Source organism: Trachypithecus francoisi, unplaced genomic scaffold, assembly GCF_009764315.1.
Source record: "Trachypithecus francoisi isolate TF-2019V2 unplaced genomic scaffold, Tfra_2.0 Contig01043, whole genome shotgun sequence".
In the NCBI taxonomy this organism is placed as follows: Eukaryota; Metazoa; Chordata; class Mammalia; order Primates; family Cercopithecidae; genus Trachypithecus; species Trachypithecus francoisi.
In genome coordinates this window covers 19,363-37,991 of record NW_022681094.1, presented here as the reverse complement: position 1 = coordinate 37,991, position 18,629 = coordinate 19,363, and the positions used below count along the sequence as shown (strand labels likewise).

At 36.4% G+C, this 18,629-nt stretch overlaps 1 long non-coding RNA gene across 1 annotated transcript; it reads right to left on the bottom strand.

The window, feature by feature from the left end:
- Positions 1-9,929: 9,929 nt before the first annotated feature.
- On the bottom strand, positions 9,930-16,904 carry LOC117090615. Its single transcript, XR_004440075.1, has 3 exons — positions 15,806-16,904; positions 15,264-15,433; positions 9,930-9,966 (listed from the first exon to the last, which is right to left on the bottom strand). It is a non-coding gene; the product is annotated as an uncharacterized LOC117090615 (long non-coding RNA).
- Positions 16,905-18,629: the final 1,725 nt, after the last annotated feature.

The window sequence follows — 18,629 nt, the reverse complement described above, 5'->3', positions numbered from 1 at the left end:
TTGTGATGACAGCATAGTTGAACATATAGCTACTTCCTCATGAAAGAAAATGTTCTGAAATGACCATCTTAGAGACAGTTGTAGAATAACATTGGAAAAAAATATCGATTGTTTTCCAACCTCAGGTGGGCTACTGTTATGCCTCCATTACTTGGATCCAGTAGTTGGGCCCTTTCTTAAAAATTCTTAACCCACTCATGGAAGAAGATATATAAAAACACACCAACAATTAACATAAAATAAGCTTTTGATGTACAAATATTATGAAAAAAATTTAATTTCCACAGACTTATTCATTATTAATAACACTCTGTATTTCAAAATCAGTGCAATGTTTATTGAAAGTATTAGTTTTGTTATTCAAGAAACGAATCCTATAATCGTTTTGTTTCTAAAATTAGTTTGACTTGGCATACCATGCTAATCTCTGAAAAACAGGTTTCTGACAAAAATAACTTGCTCAAAAAAAAGCCAATATTTCTTAGTTCAAATGAAATTTGATTAATTAATATCAACAAAACCTGTATCTTTGATGTGTGATATGGAGTAGAGAAATGAGTCGCTGTGGTTTACGCCAATACTTGCACTCCCTTGCACTCCCTTGCACTGCTTACAGTAATCTTTAGGGGCAGTGATAATCTAATGTCCTGATTAAGTGCAAATATACAGAAGCCATCTCAAGTAAGTTCTCTCAAGTGTCATCATTAACTCCAAAGCGACTAAGATAGTTTCTTTCCTTCCTCCCTCCTTCCCCCTTCACAATCCTTCTGCTCTGGCAAAAGTCTCTCAATCTGTGGTTTCATTCTTCCCCTTGTATTATATCCCTCATAAATTATCCCCACCACTTCTTTCCTCTCCATTTAACACTAGTATCTTACATATTGAAGACTTCTATTTCTTAATCTTTTTGCTATTTCCCCTGTGAGGAGAAACATGATCAGAAATAAAAGCACAATGGCACTTTCCCTGGCCTTGTTTTGTCTTGAACTACTATCCAATGACAATCTAATGGCAAACAGGCATATGGAAAGGTTCTCTGTATCACGGATCACCAGAGAAATGCAAATCAATACTACAGTGAGATATCATCTCACTCGTTAAAATGGCTTTTATCCAAATGAGTTACTAATAAATGTTAGTAGAATGTGGAGTAAGGGGGACTCTTTTACACTGTTGCTGAGAATGTAAATTTAGGACAGCCACTGTGAAGAACAGTATAGAGGGCCCTCAGAAGGACTAAGAGCCATCATACCATCTAGCAATTCCGTTGCTAGGTGTATACTCAAAAACAAGGAAACTGGTATATTGAGGAGATAGATGTCTGGCTTCCCGTGTTTATAACAGGACTCTTCACAATAGCCAAGATTTAGAATCAATCTTTGTTCACAAACAGACACATGGATAAGGAAAATGTGGTATATATACACAATGGAGTACTGTTCAGCCATAAAAAGACAATCAGACCCTGTTATTTGCAATGACATGGATGGAACTGGAGAACTTTATGTCAAGTAAAATAATATAGGCACAGAAAGAAAAGCTTCACATGTTGTCATTGTCACTCACGTCTGGGAGTGAAAATTAGAACAATTATTTTCATATGATTAGTGAGTAGGAGAATTGTTACCAAAGGTTAGGAAGAATGTAACAGTGGTGGAAAATGAGAATGCTTAATGCAAACAAATATAATTAGATGTAGCCTATAAAATCTAGCATTTGAACATAATAATGTGATTATAGTCAGTGATAATTTGTTGTAGATTTTATAATAACTGAGGAAGTACACTTGGAATGTTCATTAAACAAACAAATGATGAATGTGTGAGTTAATGGATACCCCAATTAACCCTGATGTGATTATTACACATTGTAAGCCTATGTCAAAATGTCTCATTTATCCCATAAATATAAGCACCTATTAAGTACCCATAAGAATTAAACACAAAAATTACACAAAATCAAAGGACATATATAGACACACACACACACACACACACACGCACACACAGTGTACTAATTAGAACATCGGATTGGCTTAAGATCATCAGTGTAACAAAACTGACATGAGGCAAGTAAAGTTATAGTAGAAAATCTTCCAACAAAGAAAACTCCAGGCTCAGCTAGCTATGCTGATGAATTGTACCAAATATTTTCAGAAGAAACAATACAATTCAACACTAACCGTGAAAAAAGAAACAAAAAGGAGTACATCTCAACTCACTGTATAATGTTAGCATTATCCTGAACCAAAACCAGACAATGATATTACCAATTAAAAAAACCTCCCTCATGAGCATGAATGTAAAAACTGAACCAAATTGTGAAACAACCAAGACATCCTCCAATAGGTGAATGAATAAACTGTGGTTAAACAGTCAAACAAAGGAATATTACTCCATGTGAAAAAGAAATGACCAATCAAACCATGAAAATACATGAAGGAACCATACATGCATATTACCAAGTCAAACAAGCCAACCTAAAAAGGCTACTACTTTCTGTATGATTCCAACTATACGACTTTCTGGAAAACATAAAATTACGGATACAGTAAAAAGATCAGTGGCTGCCAGAGGGTGAGGGATGGCAGGAAGAGATACACAGGTAGAGTACTGAGGATTTTTAGGGAGGTGAAAATAATGTATATGACACGCATTCATGTCAGTGTACCTTGGGACTAAACCCATACGATGTATAGCACCAGCGTACAATGCACACTACGGGCTGCAGGTGATTCTGATGTGCCAATGTAGGCTCATCCATTATAGCAACTGTACCACTATGGAAGGGTTACTGATAAGGAGGGAGGCTACATATGTGTGCAGGTAGAAGGTATTCAAAAAGTCTCTGTACCTTTCTCTCCATTTCGCTGTGAATATAAAACTGGTCTAATAAATAAAGTTTTTACAATAAACCAATAAACACTTTATCATAACTACTTTAGAAAGTGGAATCCAATAGTATAATAAAAGGACAATACATCATAAACAAATGGGTTTTTTTCCCAGGACTGCAGGGTCACCTTAACATTCAAACATCGTTGTTATCTGCCAGAGTAACAACGGAAAACAGTAGATCCATAGAATCATCTCAACAGATAGAGGCATTTGATACAATTCAACACTCATTCCTGATTTTGTAAAAATGAAAAAATCTCAGCAAAATAAGAATCCAGGGACCTTCCTCAGCAAGATAAAGAGCATCTATGATGAACCTACAGCTAACATGTATCATGGTGAAAAACTGAGTATGTTCCCCAGAAGATGAACAACAACACAGGAATGTCTGCTTTCACTGCTTTTATGCAGCATTGTTCTGAAGACTCTAGCTAGCGCAGTCAGGCAAGAAAAAGAAATAAAAGTCATCCCAGTTGAAAAAATAAATAAAACTATCTTTATACACAACCATGACCACACAATAGGTTTGAGTAAACTCTAATCTGTGGACCAGCTTCTTGTCTTTGTCAATGAGCACAGCTGTGTTCATTAATGTACAGGTTGTCTATGGCTGCTCTCATACTACAATGGTAGAGTCTATCAGCTACAAGAGAAACCCCTTTTGCCACAAGTCTTTAATAAGAGGGTACTTTGAGAAAGAAAAGGTTTGACAATCTTTGGTCTATGTAGAAAATCTGATCAAATCTACCCAGAATGTACCAGAACTAATAAGTGAGTTCAGCAAGATTGGACTATACAAAATCAACATACAAAAACCAACTGTATTTCTGTATACTAGTGATAGAGTAAAATTTTTAAAATATCATTAATGACTATATCAAAAACTGAAATAAACAGCTAATAAAACATAAAAGACCTATATACTAAAAAACTGCAAAATACTACTGAGAAAATTAAATATTACTTCTATAAAAGCAGACATACACTTTATTGAGTAGAAAGATTCACTATTGTTAAGATGTCCATTCTCCATAATCTGTAAATACAACACAATCCCAACCTAATCAATCCCAAGCCAGCAGACTTTTTTTTAAATTGACAAATCGATGTGGAAATGCAAAGGATCTAGTAGAGCCAAAACAGAACCAATAACAAAATCTGAAAAGTGATTTTCAGAATTATTATAAATCAATAGTAATCAAAACAATGTGCCACTGGTACAGGATGAGTATCCCTTATTAAAAATGCTTGGGACCAGAAGTATTGCAGATTTTGGATTTTGGAATATTTGCATATACATAATGAGATCTCTAGGACATAGGACCCAGGTCTAAACACAAAATACACTTATTTTTCATATACACCTCATACACAAAGCCTGAAGGTAATCTGACTTATTTTATTATTCTAATTTTTGAGACAGTCTTGCTCTGTCACCCAGGCCAGAGTGCAGTGGTGAGATCATGGCTCATTGCAACCTCTGCCTCCCAAGTTGAAGCAATTTCTTGCCTCAGCCACCTGAGTAGCTGGGAATACAGTGTGCATCACCATGCTCAACTAATTTTTGTATTTTTAGTAGAGATGGGGTTTTGCCATGTTGGCCAGGATGATCTTGAACTCCTGACCAAAAGTGATCCTCCTGCCTCGGCCTCCCAAAGTTCTGGGATTACAGGCATTAGCCATCACGCCTGGCCTCTGAAAGTAATTTTAAATATTTTGTAATTTTTGAATGAAACAAAGTTTGTGCACATGAGCTCAGTTATGGAACTTTCCACTTGTGAGATCAGGCTGACAATGAAAACATTGTGGGTTTTACAGCATTTCAGATTTGGGATTTTGAATTAGGGATGCTCAACCTATATAAAGAAAGTCAAATACAGACAGTCCCCAACTTCAGGTGGTTTAACTTATTAATTTTACAATGGGTTTAATGAAGTATTACTTAGCTTTTGACTGAAAGGGTGGATTTATCAGGAAGTAACCCTACCATAATTTGAGGAGCATTGAATTAATAGAATTCAATAGAAAGTCCACAAATAGATGACATATAGGCAACCAGTTTATTTCTGACAAAGGCAGGCAGGATGGCAATGCGGTAGAGAAAGGATAGCCATTTCCACATATAGTGCTCAAACAACTGGCTGTTCAGATCCAAAAAGTTAACTTGAATCTATACCTCATTCTTAACTTGAAAGGATACTCAAAAATAACTTATAATGTATAACTCCACTAACATTCTATATACAAAAATAAACTCAAAATGAAACATGCATTTAAGTGTAAGACCCAGAACTATAAGACCTCTAGAATGATGCACAGAATAAAATTTTTGAGAAATTACTTGTGCTAGGCAAAGTTTTCTTAGATACGACATAAAATACAAACTCTGTAACTAAACAAGTTCTTCAAAATTTAAAACTCTTCAAAGACACTATTAATAAAGTCAACCTACAGACTGGAAAAAATGTTCTTGTAAAGTAATAGTATCCAGAACTATTAAAATTCAACAAGCAAGAAAACATCAATCTAATTTTGTAAATGGAAAAAGATGTGAAAACATAGTTCACTAAAGAGGATATACAGATGGCAAATAAAACCATAGAAAGATGTTTAACATGTTTAGTCATTAGGATCATGCACAGTAACCACATCCATGAGAATGGCTACAAATAAATACTGCAGTACTTAGTGTAACAATGCAGCAACTGCAACTGTCCAATTCTGCTGATGACAATACAAAATGGTACACATCTTTTGGAAAACAATTTAGCAGTTTTTCTAAAAAGGGAACATAAGGCAGCAAAGGACACTTTTGTGGGTAATGGATATGATAACTGTGTTGATTATGGTGACAGTTTCACAGGTGTATACACCTGTCAAAACTTACTAAATTATACATCTTACATATGTGCACTTTAACATATATCAACTATATTTCACTAAAGCTAAGGATTGTAGGAGCAAACACCTGGGCACTGGCTGTGACACAGAGAGAAACAAGGGTGTGAAATGAAGTAGTAAAGCTAGAGCATTGTCATCTTTACCTTATAGCAATGACAAGTTGCAGCTGGGTGTTAAGCAAGCAGGTAACGTGATCAGATGTGAATTTTAAAAATGTATATAATTATGGTTGCAGAATAGACCATGGTTTTGGAAGGTGGGGAAGTAGGGAGAAGAGTTATAAGGTTATCACAGTATTCAAGGTATGAGATAATGACAACCTGACCCTGGGTAAAGGCAGATTTCTGAGATGAACATCCCTGTAACACATCAGTGGTCTATGGTACGGTGCTAAGCAATGTGTGCATACATTACTACAGGATAGGGAAAAAGCCTTATATTTATGCATTGGTCCTACCTTTATGCTCCATTCCATGTTGTTCAATGAATAACATAAAGTTGTTATCATTGGAATAAGGCAAGTCATCATCCTCTGAGGATGTTTCAGGTGACCAAATCATGTCATTGAGGTCATCCTTGGAACACAGATCTCTTTTAACCTATAATAAATAACACTGTTTCAAAATGTCTACCAAACATTTATGGCAAATACTAAATGTACACCAGTGGGAACTATTCATCTTTTTCTATGAGCAAAACCAAAGCACTTCTTAAATAACTGACTTTGGTTAAAAGGGTACCTTTATGAATGGTTTTGCTGTTGCTTTTTGAAAGCCAATGTCTTTACAACAAAGGATTTTCTGTTTTTAAGTGAACTTTAATAAGGGATTTTCAACAACATCCTTGAAAATTTACTTTTACAATACCTTGTTCTTTTCATTAGAGGTTAAAAAAAACCAAAAAATTCCAATCAGGCAAATAGTAAATATGTAAAATACGAAGAATATCTATAACTACTTCTTAAATAAAACCTCTGTATTTGTAATTTCTCTCTCCTGTTCATAAAGTTTACAGGACATTTTTCACAGGTGACATAAAATACAATTATTTTCTACAAGGGGATAAAACTATAAATGGAAAGGGTAGCATTATAGGACAAATAAAATATATTACTACTAATATAAAAAATTAAGTTTAGATCAAGTTTTCTGACAGCCAAAGAAAAAGAAGAAACATGTTACTTGCATTACTTCATAGAAAAAATATATATAACACACTAGTTTTTTCTCTTGTTGCCCCCCTCCATTTTTTTTTTTTTTTTTTTGAGACGGAGTCTCACTCTGTCACCCAGGCCAGTGTACAATGGCGTGATCTCGGCTCACTGCAGCCTCCACCCCAGGGTTCTAGTGATTCTCCTACCTCAGCCTCCTGAGTAGCTGGAATTACAGGCGCCTGCCACCACGCCCAGTTTATGTATTTATTTATTGTTTGTATTTTTAGTAGAGACGGGGTTTCACCACGTTGGCTTGGCTAGTCTTGAACTCCTGACCTAAGGTGATCCACCTGCCTTGGCCTCCCAAAGTGCTAGGATTACAGGCGTGAGCCACTGTGCCAGGCCTTGTTGCCCTTTCATATGCAAACAAGCTTTAATTGGTACTAAGACTTATGTGATAAATATTAATTATGTAACAGAAACCCTCATTTAAATGATGACATTGGCGAGCTTTTCAGGACATACTGTGCAGGTACTGTTATTCTAAACACTGTACAAGTGTTTAAGTGTCTTGAATCCTCCCAACAGTTCTGTGTAGTAGGTAACTTACTAGGCATTTAATACAGGAAGAAAGTAGGCAAGGAAAGGCCGGGCGCGGTGGCTCAAGCCTGTAATCCCAGCACTTTGGGAGGCCGAGACGGGTGGATCACGAGGTCAGGAGATCGAGACCATCCTGGCTAATACGGTGAAACCCCGTCTCTACTAAAAAAATACAAAAATCTAGCGGGTGAGGTGGTGGGCGCCTGTAGTTCCAGCTACTTGGGAGGCTGAGGCAGGAGAACGGCATAAACCCGGGAGGCGGAGCTTGCAGTGAGCTGAGATCCGGCCACTGCTCTCTAGCCTGGGCGACAGAGCGAGACTCCGTCTCAAAAAAAAAAAAAAAAAAAAAAAGAAGTAGGCAAGGAAAAGCCATATAATTTGCCCAGGCCCATAAAACTGGTCAGTAGCAGACTAAGCATTCAAACCCAAGAACTCTGGCTCCAAAATACGTGTTTCAGGATACTCTATAACACGCTATGAAAGCAATATTTATTTTCAAGTGTTTACAAGTAATATAATAGCAGATGAATTAATATTATCTATGACTACAAATAATAATCGCTGAGTCTTGCAATGTTTTAAAGTAAGATTTTATACCTATGCAGTTTTGGAAACCTTTTAGTAATCTGAAAATTTGGTTTCTCTAAAGAAACTCACCAAAAAACATTCATTCATCCTTTCAACTATTCATGCGTTCGACCAACACTAACTGAGTGTACAATACATGTCAAAGAGTCTGTTGGTTGGTCCACGGAAACATTTTTTTTTTTTTAACCTTTGAACTACACAATCCAAAAGTAACAGTCTGCAATGAATTATTTCAGGAGTTTGCTTTTCTATTATTCATTAGAAAGCCTCCCCCTCCCCACAATCTGAAAAACCTTAAAGGTGACACACCTGTTACTTCAGAGTACCTTGCTAAAGCACAGCTATTCGTGATGCTACTTTCAAAGGTACTGTGATACATAAATCATCAAGGAATATTTAAATTCTATTCAATATGACTCAAGTGTTTGTATGTTTATTATTACAGATTCTAAAAATATATGCATGTGAGTTTAACTTTTAGGTCATCATTTTCACATACCATTACATTAAAATATTACATTTCTGAACGAGTTCTGAAAGAAAAACCTCTTCCAATAAAATGATACGTGAATAGAAATTGTAAGAATTGATTTACTATAAATATTTAAAAGAGAATGGATCAAACTTTCCAAAGCCCACACATGCAAACAAAACTAAATTCAAAAAACACATTCTTCTCTACTGGATTATTCCAAACAACAAACAAAAATACTCTCTAACAGTTTCCATTTTAAAATTGAAAATGGAACAAAAGTCCCTTGAATCTCACATTCTTCTTCACTTGTTACCCATTCATTTCTCTACTTCCTTTTGCAGTCAAAGTTCTCTCAGGAGTTGTCTGTGTTTAGCACTACAGTCAGGGTTCCATGGCAACCAGCTGAAACTCCTCCTTGACAGGGCACTAATCATCATCTTTTTTTTTTTTTGTTACGGAGTCTCACTCTGTCGCCAGGCTAGAGTGCTGTGGCCGGATCTCAGCTCACTGCAAGCTCCGCCTCCCGGGTTCACGCATTCTCCTGCCTCAGCCTCGAGTAGCTGGATTACAAGCCCGCCACGCCAGCTAATTTTTTATATTTTTAGTAGAGACGGGGTTTCACCTGTTAGCAGGATGGTCTCGATCTCCACTCGTGATCCGCCGGTCTCGGCCTCCCAAAGTGGGATTACAGGCTGAGCCACCGGCCCTAATCATCATCTTAATCAGTCTTCCAGCAGCATTGATACAGTTGACTATCCTCTAATTAGGCTGTCTACACTAGTTTATTTCCAGATAAAGTAATCTGCTAGTATTCCTTCACAGGGAGATAAGAAAATTAGAGATTTTATCCTCCTTCATCCTTAACCATTTCACTAAAACTGCTATCATTACTTTTATAGAAGACTGCCAGTCTTCTAGACTGGGTAGGAGAAGTAAGGTAAGTACATTGGCCTTCTCAAACACTGGTGTAATGACCGGTCTTTTGAGGTGTATTTTTTTTTTTTTTGAGACGGAGTCTCGCTCTGTCACCCAAGCTGGAGTGCACTGGCCAGATCTCAGCTCACTGCAAGCTCCGCCTCCCGGATTCACGCCATTCTCCTGCCTCAGCCTCCCGAGTAGCTGGGACTACAGGCGCCCGCCACCTCGCCCAGCTAGTTTTTTGTATGTTTTAGTAGAGACGGGGTTTCACCGTGTTAGCCAGGATGGTCTCGATCTCCTGACCTTGTGATCCGCCCGCCTCGGCCTCCCAAAGTGCTGGGATTACAGGCTTGAGCCACCGCGCCCGGCCTTGAGGTGTATTTTTTAAATTTTCATTTTTCTTTACTTCCTTCACATGCAAGGGATGATCACTACTTTAAAAAATCCATTAAAAAGCCAATGTTTTCTAATAATTCTACTTACAAAGAATAAAAAAATTATTGTGAAATTCATACTCTTCTCCATCTCAATTTATTTACTAATTCAAAAACCAATTTGAACTACCAACATATCCAAAGAAATGTATATTCCCAGCTTTAAATAAAAAAAGGTAATCAGCCAAGCGCAGTGGCTCACGCCTCTAATCCCAGCATTTTGGGAGGCCAAGGTGGGTGGATCATGAGGTCAGGAGTTCAAGACCAGCCTGGCCAAGATGGTGAAATCTTGACTCTACTAAAAATAAAAAAAAAAAAAATTAGCCAGGCGTGGTGGCGAGTGCCTGTAATCCCAGCTACTTGGGAGGCTGAGGCAGGAGAATTGCTTGAATCAGAGGTTGCACTGAGCCAAGATTGCACCATTGCACTCCAGCCTAGGTGACAGAGCAAGACTCCATCTCAAAAACAAAACAAAACAAACAAAACAAAAACAGGTAACCAGGCCGGGCATGATGGCTCACACCTGTAATCCTAGCACTTTGGGTGACCAAGGCAGGTGGATCACTTGAGGCAAGCCTGGCAAACATGGAAAAACCCTGATTCTATTAAAAATACAAAAATTAGTTGGCGTGGTTGTACACGCTTATAATCCTTTGGAAGCTGAGGCATGAAGATCACTTGAACTTGAAAGGTGGAGGTTGCAGTGAGCTGAGATAGTGCCAGTTCACTACAGCCTGGGCAACAAAACTAGACTTTGTCTCAGAAAAAAAAGCAAAACAGGTAACAGGTAATTATGACACAACGCAATACGTAAGAGCTGATCTAGAAAAAATTATATCTGAGCATGAGGAAGACTTTATGGAAGAGGCAAAAGACAAGAGGAGCTCACCAGGCCAAAACAAACAAACAAACACACAAACAAAAAACAAAACAAACCAGAAAGAGTAGGAGAAAACCATTCTACATAGAGAATAGAATGTGAGCACAGGGATTCTACATAGAGAATAGAATGTGAGCACAGGGATTCTACATAGAGAATAGAATGTGAGCACAGGGATTCTACATAGAGAATAGAATGTGAGCACAGGGATTAGGCACGTGGCATCCAGTTGTTTCTTGGGAACTTGAAAGGTAAAGTGTAAAACACATGAAAGTAAACACTGAGAGAAGAATGCTACACTAAACTTGAATGCTACGCTAAAAGGCTGGAGCTCACTGCCTGCAAGCAATGACTCTTAGACAGGGGTCACAGTTGGATTTGTGCCACAGTTTTTAATATGTTTCACTTGAATTAAGTTTTCAAAAATATGAGCTACATACAACCTGAAAGAAACTGTGAAATTACCTTAAAAGGGAGAAAACACTTTAAAACCAGTATGTCTTTATATATTGTTCAAATTAGCATTATTCTGATTAGATAGAATTTTGTTTGAAAATAGAATGATTTTATTAGAAACTTTAGCATAGTATCTATTTCTAATAAGAAAAGCTGAGTGACCACAATATTGGGGTGTGCTCCCGAATTAGAAAACCATTTATACAGAGAGTATAGCTCATTAAAAAGAGTCCAAAGAATCCAAAAAGGGCATATAATTGCCAGGTAAAACTGTCAGAATGAACCCATGTCAAACTGTATTTTAAGTGAGTATTAATGTTTAAAATCATACACCAGGATAAACTCTACTCACTCATTCGGTAAACATTTATTGAGTTGCTACTTATTATATGCTAGGTCCCTTCCTAGGCAATGAAAAACACAGTGACGACAAAATCCTACTCATAAGCGCCAAGTAAACAAAACAACTAACAGCAGAAGCAAAATATATAGTATGTTAGAGAGGAACAACTGAAACAGAAAAAAGGAATGTTCATGTGCAAGAGGGGCAAGGTGGCGAAAATATTAGGATGACTAGATAAGACCTTGCTGAGAGAGTGGCTTTTAAGGAAAGAACTGAAGAAATGGAAAGAGTAAGCAAGGAGGATATCTAAGGCAAAAGCACTCCATACAGAGTCAACTGCCCAGTACAGAGGGATGCAGAGTGTGTTCACAAAATAGAAAGAAGTTCCGTGTGGCTGCAGCAGACTGGAAAGAGGAGAAAGGCAGAAGCCTAAGTCAGGAAAATAAGAAGTCTGATCCTGTGGTTCCTTTGGAGTATTAGGAGAAAATTTGGCATATATTTTGAGTGAAATGGGAGGCAACTAGAAGTTTTTAACCAAAAGAGTGACATAATGTGACATGTTTTAATAGGTTCACTGGGTAAAGAATTGACAAAAAGAGGATTAAACATGGAGAAACAGAAAGACCTATTAGCAGTCTATTACACTACTCTAGATGGCCAATCAGATGATAGTGGAGTGGCTTGGACATGAAAGATGTGCTGGGTTTCTGGATATATTGTGAAGTTAGACCTGATGAGATCTGCCAACATCTTAGCTGTGGAGTGTCAGAGATGGGGGCGGGGGAGGGAGAGAGAGAGAATGTGTGAGTCAGAGAGGACACCAGGGTTTTCGGCAGAGCATTTGCAAGAGTTGTTATTAATGAAACAACAAGACTACATAAGGGGCAGGCAGGAGGAAGAACATCAGTAACCAGATTTTGGACCTGATAAATTTGACATACCTAATAGCTAATCAAGGAGAGATGTTAAGTAGACAGGCTGATATACAGGTCTGAAATTAAGGAGAGAAATGGGCTGGAGATATAAATTTGAAAATCATTAGCATATACAAGCTGGTAAAAGTCAGAAGATAAAAGCTCAAGAACTGAGCCCTGGGTCACTTTAATCTGTGAAAGGTAGAAGACGAGGAGATGTAACCAAAACAGGCTAAGATGGATGGACTAGAAAGTCAGGAGGAAAATCTAGGCCAGAGAGTGAGATTCTGAGAGCCAGTGAAGAAAGTGAAAGTATTGTTGATAGGTTACACAAAATGAGATCTAAAAAATTATATCTAGATGTGTTACAGTGAAAAATCAGTGACAACATGGAGAATAACAATTCTGGAGAGTGGTGAGAGTGAAAATTATGGCAGTGAGTTCAAGAGTGAATGGAAAGGAAACTTGAGTCCATGAGTACAAGCAGTTTAATTTTAAGGACATCATGCCCACGTGGCATTATCATGCATGATCTAATTTTCTTCTTGTTAAACTGTATTTTTCAATCCTTTCATAATGATTAAGGATTAATTACATGGTGTGTTTTAACACCTTAATAGTTTTTAAAAATTACATATATATGGCATTTTAAAAGCCAGACAAAGGTAATAAATAACATCATAAAATTATAGAACTAGAAACCCCTTGAACATTTCTATATTATAAAGCTGGTTATCATTTTGCTCATGCTTATAAATAAAGACCACAGAAAGGCTAAAGGGCAGTATTTCCTACCTGAGAAAAATCACCCAACTCTGAGATATTTTACACTCATCAAATATACAAAATGGTTGTCATATTAAAATATTAAATCTATGAGATGAAAAAAGATGAAAATTCAAATAATCTTATTTTGTCAACGGAATTTTTGTAAATTATATCATAGGAAGTCACTGTGGTCAAATATGGTGCCGTGCATGCTGAAATGTCTTTTAAAAGGATAATGGCAGGCATTCAGAGTGCCTCTAAACAGGAGGTTCACTGCATTAGCAGCACCCTGGTTTGGCACAGGAGTCAGCAAATCAGTACTTGTGAGCCAAATTCAGCCCACTGCCTGTTTTTGTAAGTACAGTTTTCTTGGAACACAGTGCCACCTATTCGTTCATTGTCTGTGAAAGATGTCAGAGAACTTCTGGTCCAGAAAGCCTAAAATAGTTACTATCTGGCTCTTTACAGGAAAAAACTGGTCAACTCCTGACTCGGCAGATCAAAGATCCCTTGATATAGTTTAACAAGTTTACCAATGCGCTGAATATTTACATGGAGTACAGATCCCCATGTGCAATCCCTTGGGAATATTCAGATTATTCTGAGAATTCAATATTTGAGCACTCATGCATTGAGAACAAAAAAGCAAATGACATAACTAGCAATTTTGTGGGTAACGTAAAGTGCCAAGGTAGCATGTAGTTTCCTTTTGCAACTCAATAGATATTACAAGTATTAAGAAATTACAGGCTGGGCACAGTGGCTCACGCCTGTAATCCCAGCACTTTGGGAGGCTGAGGCGGGCAGATCACGAGGTCAGGAGATCGAGACTATCCTGGCTAACATGGTGAAACCCCATCTCTACTAAAAATACAAAAAATTAGCTGGGCATGGTGGCAGATGCCTGTAGTCCCAGCTACTTGGGAGGCTGAGGTGGAAGAATGGCATGAACCTGGAGGCGGAGCTTGCAGTGAGCCGAGATCGCACCACTGCACTCCCGCCTGGGCTACAGAGAGATTCTCCATCTCAAAAAACAAGAAATTACAATATGATAATCTAACAAAATTTACTTAAGATGTGTTATCAAACTAAATGTTTTAAATATATTTTACTGATGAAATAATCAGTATACTATAGCTCCTACCTCATTTTTAAAAGAAAGTTTCAAACTACATTATTTAATGAGTATGACAATTTACCTATTTCCTCATTAATGGGATTTTAGACTATCTCCAGTTTTTTGATATGACAATGCTATAATGAAAATTCTTAACATATGTAAGCATGTAACATATATTAATATCCTTAACACACTTTTGTCATACTTGAGATGTTTTATAAACATGTTACAAACACACACATAGAAATACATAAGACATATATGCATGTGTGTGTATGTATGTCTATATGCATGTAGCCTATATATATAACATACAATAGGCCAACGTATATATATAACATACAGTAGGGCAACATACACACACACACACAGATACATATATCAGAATATATATGTTGGCCTATTGTATGTTATATATAACATGTAATAAATGTCCATAACTTGTGTGTATGTGTAAAGTCATATTTCCTGCAGGATCCAGTCTCAGAAGTAAAGCTGATATGTTAAAGGAATGACATATTTGAAATTTTGACATATACTACTAAATTACCCTTCAATAAAGATTCACCAAATAAGTGTACGAGAGAACTTTTTTTCCCACATTTGCCCACACTAGTTATTTTTTAATAAAATACCAATATGCTTTGAAAAACTGTATCTAATTGCTTGTTAATTTGTATTTTTCTGATTACCACATAAGACAGAATATCCCTAGTGAAAGTATAAAATTCATTAACCATGCATATTACCTGAAATTAGAATTCATTTGATAGTATAATAACAATAATCTACTATCAAATATTGCTATAAGCTTACCTATTATACTCTTCACTCTTCTGCATGGGAAACTGATGATTATCAGGTTTTCTGCCTCTTCTTTCTTAAATTAATTCATCATCATCATCATCATTGTCACTGTTATCAGCATGTAGGTTTCTTGCCACTTCCATTTTCTTATTTCTGCACTTTCTCATTTTTTCTGCAAGCTGCAATGAAAGTTTGATACTGAGAATAACTGTCATTATTTTAACCAACAGAAAGAACTATTTTGTCTTCATTCATTTTATAACTTCAGTCTGTCATAAGTCATTAAAATACCTTCTGCTTGCTTTCATTTTATCATAATATTAATGTAAGTTATAGTGTGATTTTCCTTTGAAAGTCATATAAAGTCTGATTTATTTCTGTTTGAGTGAATACAACACATTTTCCAAACTTTCAAAAAGGGTCCGTTCCAAATTTGTGCTGTTGTTTCCATCCACTCTTTGCTGTCTAATGTAAATTTCACCCTCTTGTGACGAGCAGAAGCAGAGAAATAAAAGGACAAAGCCCTGAAATCTGTCCTCTTCTATCTTTACCTCCAGGAGTTTACACTGAATGGCCAGATTTAGAGGATGTGACATTGTGGGGCTTCAGGAACAGAAAGGAAGCTTTTCCCTCTCTGGGGTAAGCTTTCCCCACTGTCTTTTATCTTTCTTTTTTCATTCAGATCCTAGGACTTCAAAACTGTGAAGGTGCCTGCTGAAATACAGGAACCAAAATTCGAAACCACAGAAGCAGCAGAGTGAAACTGCTGAGGTGCTAGTAGAGTTCTGGAAAATGAGATGCTTTCCAAATTTCACATTCACTAACCATGACATTTTATAGCTGGAGAACAGACAGTGTAATTATCTACTTTAGCCCTGTTATCAAAAAAGATTAAATGACTCATCCAAAGCTCCTAAAGTGGCATTTCCTAGCATTTTATGGTACAAAAACCAATAATGCTATTTCGTAATGCTGAGTCAGATAAATTACCTGATACATTCATCAAATTAAATCACAAGAATTCAAAGTATCACTCTGGGAAAGTAACTTACTGCCTCAGCAGGTGCTGAGAGGCCTCGTCTACTTTTACTTTTAAAGTTGGGTATCACCAGATTTTTGTCTTTCTTTAAAACTCGATGTACAGACATCAGGTTTCTACTTTGGAGTCAAAAACTAAATTTTTGGCTGAGAATCTATGGTACTTGTATGATAAAGTTATACATCCAAAAACGTATACTCTATTAAATAAAATCACATTATAATCTGATTTGACAGAAACATGTAAAAGTGGTAATTAAAAAATAGATATATCTATATACATTTGTTTTCAAACATATTTAAGGTGGTCATAATGAAATTATAAGCCCCAACATATTGAGTGAAATGAATCAACTTGCACACCTGAAAGCACAACATACAATATACTGATTCCTCTGAGTATAAATATTTGTTCCAACTCTCAAGGAGAGATAGATTTTTATGTCACTGCTTCTTTCCCATTGATTTCCAACTTTATTAAGTAAGTGCAATTCATCTTCAATAGGGAAAAATTAGATCCTAGAGCTCATTACATTGTTTAAGCAATTTCCTGTATGCTTACCCTAGTTCACAAGTATCCATATCCATGGCATATGAATAGATGAGTTTCCCTGTCCCTCTGCCCCTTGGAAATTGATAGATAGACTGGGTTGATTAAGAAACAAAGACTGTGTAGAATGTCTCCTGAGCTTCTATCATTACATAGAAAAATAATCTATTTCCACACACAATTATGTATTTAGTAGCCCCATTTTACACAAGAGCTTTTCATAAGTAAAAAAGTAGAATGCACCAGATAAGTGATCAAGAGAAAAAAACCAGGTAGTAGCAAGTGGTCTCTAAGTCTTTCTCAAGTTGAACTTTTTCTTTCTTCAAAGTCAGGAACTCTAGTTTTAATATGCCTACTTCATTCTTCAGTCTTTGTATATTGTGCTGTAACTGTTCTTCCAGATGTACTTTTGGCACTCTGTCACTGTGTGGTGGAGAGGAATGCACATTTTCTAATCCAAATTCTATTCTTTTATAGTTATTTGCACTGCAATTATGATATAATGGTTTCTGGAACAAGTTCTGTATTGGTTTTGTATTATTATAAACGTCTGTTAACAAGAGAAGCACCATGCCTTTTTGTTTACTCACATGCTCCATTTCTCTGGAGGAGGTAAGCCACAAATCTAAAAGTTTTTGGATCACTAAACTGAGGCAGCGTATTTCTGATGTCCTATTTGCAATTAGTGTTATTTGGTTATTTTTTCATCATGTGCCTGTAACACTCTTGGTCTTCTTTTATTTCAGTGATAACCACTTCTGGGTTCCTCGCTTTTGTACTTTCTGGGTCATTATAAAAATTCTCCGGTCTGTGTTAAAAATATATACAGTGTCTGGTGTTATTATTTTCACAGCATATTTCATTTTCATTTTTAAAATAAAAATCAGAAGGTGACTGGGAAGCATATTCCAAGGACCCAGAGTAGAAATGAAAAGGAAAGATAGTTATGAGACTGAACTATTTTGTTCAGAAAATATCTGCAATACTACACATAGGATGCATAGGATGCATACTACTCTAGATGCATTTTTCCTAACAGTCATGTATATTATTTGTCGAATTAGAGGGTATGTTCTTTACATTTCTTCTTCCTGTAGTGGCTCTTCCTCTGAACAACAGAAGTTTTGGATTCCTCACAAATTTCATTCAAACTCTCCTTCAACTCTATTGTGATGAAGTTTTAAAGTTTTTTCCACCCTCATTTGCCTGTTTGACCCATGCTTTCTCCTATTTTGCACACAAAGGAGTCCTGCACATAGAGATATATGCTGTCTATTATAGTACTTGTTCACTTCTATTTGTAGAGACATTTTTTGCAGATGCAAACTGGAAGATTAATTTGTTAGTTTTATTTGTCAGATGTCTTTTCTGTCAGGGTGCATGTTTTAAAGGTAACTTTGTCATTAAATAATCAAGTATGGAAAAATAAAGATAAAAAATAATAAAATTTAACTGTTAAACTTCTTAATCTATGTTTATCTACTCCTAATCACTGGATGGTAATTAGTAAGTTAAAAATAATTTGCATTAGCCTAAAATAGGGGAAACATATCAACCATCAACATTAACTTTGTAACTGTTTGAACTAAAATTAATTCGTTTGTGTTTAATTTACCAAAAATGAATTAAAAGGTGATTTGCAGTATTACAAAGGCATCCTTCACTTAGGAAGATTTTATCTCAGTGTACCTGAAATAGTGATACTCAACAAACAGTGCATACTTGAGAGCTTTTTTCCAAAGATTACTAACTGGTGAGTAGGCAATCAAAATTGACACTAACCAGAA